The sequence below is a fragment of the Crocodylus porosus genome, unplaced genomic scaffold (assembly GCF_001723895.1).
Source record: "Crocodylus porosus isolate Cpor-Errol unplaced genomic scaffold, CroPor_comp1, whole genome shotgun sequence".
Classification (NCBI taxonomy): domain Eukaryota; kingdom Metazoa; phylum Chordata; order Crocodylia; family Crocodylidae; genus Crocodylus; species Crocodylus porosus.
Genome location: NW_017728909.1, coordinates 22,718,570 through 22,722,451, shown reverse-complemented (window position 1 = coordinate 22,722,451; position 3,882 = coordinate 22,718,570).

Here is a 3,882-nt window from a genome sequence, read left to right as displayed (position 1 = left end):
GTTGGGGAGGGAGTGAGGGGCATGACCCGGGCCAGGGGGGAGGGGCCTTTCATTTTAATCACAGATTTTGGGGGTTTTATCAGAGAATTCGTGTTACTTGTTCTGCACCTAGGAGGCACTGATGAGCAGGCATCCAGGTTTTCCGTTTCCCATGGGAAAAACAGAAAAAAACATGCGTTTTCCCTTTTAACATAGAAAAAAGTGGGTTTTTCATTTTAATGGAGCTACCCACAGATTTTCCACTTTTGCAAAGAGTTCTCTGCAGGCTGGTCAAGCTCCAGGCTGCAAGAGCTTCTTGCAAAAAGGACGGCATACCCTAAGCCCTGTCCCAAGAGGGGGAAGGGGCAGGGCCTGAGACTCTCAGCCAGGGCTTGGGTCAGGCTCACTTTGCTTCCTGGAGCCTTTGAGGTAAGTGTGGATTACAGGGGGTTGGGCCCCCTCTGTCAGGGCTGGGGGGGCTGCAGGTCTGTGGGGCCGGGACAGGTGACTGCCAGGGCTGGGGGCTGGGGAAGAGCCAGTGGGGAGGTGAGGGGTAGGGCAGGGGTGTATGGGTGGGGGCTGAGGGAGCGGGAAAGTGCTGGCCTGGTCCGATGGCACGTGGGCTGGGAGCTGTACACCATCAGGCAGGGTGGGAAGCTGGACATAGAGGTACTGGAGTTGTGTACCCTCAGGCCAGGCGGGCTCTGTGCCTCCATGTGCGGCTTCCTGCTGGAGTGCTAGAAGCCTCACACGGAGGCACAGAGCCTGCCGGGGCTGATGGCACATGGCCTCTGGTCCACATGTCACCAGGCAAGGCCAGCCATCTCTGTGCCTCCACGTGGGGCTTCCAATACTCCAGTAGGAAGCTGCCCATGCAGGCATGGAGCCCACCTGGCCCAATGGCACACAGCTCCTGCCTGCAGTGCTGCAATCAACACGTGCTGGCACAGAGCCAGTCTGGTTTGGTCTGAAGGCGGGTATCAGCAGGTTGGCCCAGCTTTGTGCCAGCACATACATGCCCTGCGACTCAGCCAGAGAGTGCCACTGGGGGCTCTGCCTGCCATGGCCCGGGGATGGGAAGCTCTGACTATGGTTGCAGCTACAGTTGTGGTTCCCGCTGTGGCTGCAGCTTTGGGGGTGGTAATATAGGATTTGGAAGTGGCCTCCACTGCCTCATTAGAGCCGTCCCTGCTGCAGAGCACGGCTGTCCCTTGCTGTAGGCCCCTGGACAGAGCAAAGAGAACGTTTCATGGATCTTGCTCCCTAATTCAGAAAACTGTATGGATGTCTACAAAGGCCAGCCTGCTGCTAGATGCTTGAAAAGGCAATCTGATGGCATGACAACTTCTGCACACAATTTCAAGGAGTAGACACAGGATTTCTTTCCTTTCCTGTGTTCACTCCAAAAGGCATCTTGTGGGGCTGACTAAGAAACTGCTTAAATCATCACCTGCCTCTTCCGGCCTGTGTTCTTTCTCATATTGAGTTTAGAAAGCTTGATCTTTCTCTCCAGCTCAGGTTTTTTCCCCTTGTACTTTCAGAAGTCCAGGCTGCTGGTCCTGCTCCTACCATATTCTCAAGTTTGTGCTTTGAGTCTTGGAGATCTACCTGATTATTGATTTCCTTGCTGAGGTGCCTTCTTCTGAGGTTTTCCTCATTCACTGCCACCTCCCTGTGCACCTTTCAGCCCTTAGATGTGGGGATGATTTGAGCCCCAAGCAGCTTTCCATATTTCTCTTGCCAGATGAAGAAGGCTCTGCTGATGTTGTTGTCAGTGGGGACAAGCACCTGTAGAAACTTGCTAGCACCTGCTTCCTGCTCCAGGTGGATACTTGTTCCCTCACCCAGGGGCAGAATGGGCTCAAGCTGCCAGACCTGGGACTGCAGGTTTGGCAGCTTTTTGTCTTCAGTTTTTGGGACTAGACAGGGAGGAAGGACAATCAGGGCTGCATTTCTGGGGAGCAAAGCACTCTGAAGCCCATCCTTCATCAATATTTCCCTCTCCCAATCCCAGCCTCCAAGCTGCCCAGAACTACCCAGAGCCAGGACAAAGCATCCCAGGGGAGTTGCCCTTGTTCTGTATAGGGCCAAGTCTGAGGGGTCATTGTCCTACAGGTCTCAACTGGGCTGGGAGTCTTCACATCCAACCCTGTGGTGATCTAGGAGGCCCAAAGGGTCCGGTGATGACTGCCATCAGGGGGAGGGAAATCATGACCCCTCAGGGGTTCTTCCTGTCTTACATGTGATGCAAGGCCAGGGGGTACCACTGTAGCTCCTGGACTGTTTTGCTTTGAGCACCAGGGCTCTGCCAAGGGTCTCCAAGAGGCTCTATGATGATGATCCATGGCAAGGTCCAGAAGACAGCAGGTACCTAGGGGTGCCCCAGACCTCCCCACTCCTTGACACTCACAACCTCTGGAGGGGCCCTTGCCATACCCCCCATTGGCATCAGCTCCTGGTGACTGCTTGAGCTGGTCATGTTTCTTGGATAGGCAGACTCTGGATAGGCTTCTTTTGCTCTTCCTGCTGGGGCATCCAGTGGTATGGGGTTGCTGGATGCTTAACGTGCTTTACCTATTGTACTGCAGAGCAGCCAGAGGGCCCCTCACTTGGAGACTTCAGCCTCTTAGTGAGTGACAGAAATTGTTCCTGCTTTTCATCAGGCCAGGTGTCCCGAAGAGAGAAACAATAGTCAAAGAGGGGTTCAGTATAACATATTTTTCCCTCTTGCTTTCTTTTCCTCTTCTGATTCTAGGTGCAATTTGGGGATTTTGGGTTATAGGCTGAAGGACTGCTTAGGACAGGCCGAGTAGTTTCATAGAGGGGCATAGAAGAGTTTACAAAGGACTCAGGTTCCTCTGCTCTCAGTCTCCACTTCGAAGGATCTTTTTACATTCGCTCAGATTCTGCTCTAAAATGCTCATTGCCTAAACTATCCAACTGCCTTTGGTTAAGGGGATAGATTCCCCTCTTTGATGCCTCCTCTGATTTTGCTGCACCCATGTAGAAGTTCAAACCTATGAAAAGTGCCCTTTCCTCAGAATCTCTTTGCCAGAGAAAATCACCCACCCTTTTCCCAAGGCAATGAGAACAGCTGCAGAAGGACACCAGTTCATAAAGGTGTCACAATGGGACCCTCATGTCATCAACTGTATTACATTAGCATGTTTTATATCTCCTGTAGCAACCAGTAACAACAATTAATCACATTATTGATCATTGTGGAAGCATTATCATTAAGCAATCATGATTTAAATTATTACCTATTATATCCAGTTGTTTGTGCTACTAAATGTGAATTGGGATGCAAGGCAATTGCTTGGGAATACCTTTGCCTGGAGGGAGAGTGGACAAGCCAGGTGAGGGCTCAGTGCTTGTGGGCCACCCCTCTCAACTCTGTCCAATAAGAGATTACCTTCTTACCCACTACAAGCCTTCCCAGCCATGTAGCCAGTAGCAAACAGGATGTCTTCCACACTCCGATCTTTATGTTAAGAGGCATTGTGGTGCTTGTCATATGGGATCTTCTTAACCAATGACCATACAGTGCATTTGTCTGTCTAAGCAGCTCTACAGATGAGATGGCCAGTGGTAATTGTGACTGGACACAGACTACATCCTCTTCCAGATAAAACTCCAGGTTGGCTTACCGTCCCTTATTTCCAGTGTTAGTTTACATGGACTCAGAAAGATTTGTCAGTGCCTGTGAGGCAAGACAAAGGAAACGTGGCCAAATGTACACAACCTGGTACACAAATGGTAATGGCCCTTGTCCTTGAGAGACCCACATCTCCCACCTCCCAGGAAGGGTCATAGTTTCATAGTTTCATAGTAGCTAGAGTCGGAAGGGACCTAGGAAGATCATCTAGTCCGACCCCCTGCCTTGGCAGGAAAGAGCACCGG